The following is a 226-nucleotide window of genomic DNA, read 5'->3' as shown; positions in this document are numbered from 1 at the left end:
GGAACACAATATTACCTAGGAGTAATATACCGCCATATGGTGTCCTATAATTATCATTAATTTATCTATATCTATCAGTATCGCAAACTGTCTCTAGTGCTATCATTAGCATTATTATGATTATTTTCCTCCTTGATTTAAAGACAAATTATGAAATTATTAATATTGAGAATCTCGACTAATATTTCTGAGATAAATAACCGTCCTCATTTCGAAGATGATGATG

At 29.6% G+C, this 226-nt stretch overlaps 1 protein-coding gene across 1 annotated transcript in view; it reads right to left on the bottom strand.

Moving 5' to 3' along the window:
- LOC119586923 (insulin receptor-related protein-like) overlaps positions 1-226 on the bottom strand; it is a gene marked incomplete in the record, with an annotated part of 99,749 nt that overhangs the window by 11,892 nt on the left and 87,631 nt on the right.

This window comes from Penaeus monodon, chromosome 22 (assembly GCF_015228065.2).
Source record: "Penaeus monodon isolate SGIC_2016 chromosome 22, NSTDA_Pmon_1, whole genome shotgun sequence".
Classification (NCBI taxonomy): Eukaryota; Metazoa; Arthropoda; class Malacostraca; order Decapoda; family Penaeidae; genus Penaeus; species Penaeus monodon.
The sequence above is the reverse complement of the archived record's forward strand: the minus strand, read 5'-3'. Positions and strand labels throughout refer to the sequence as shown.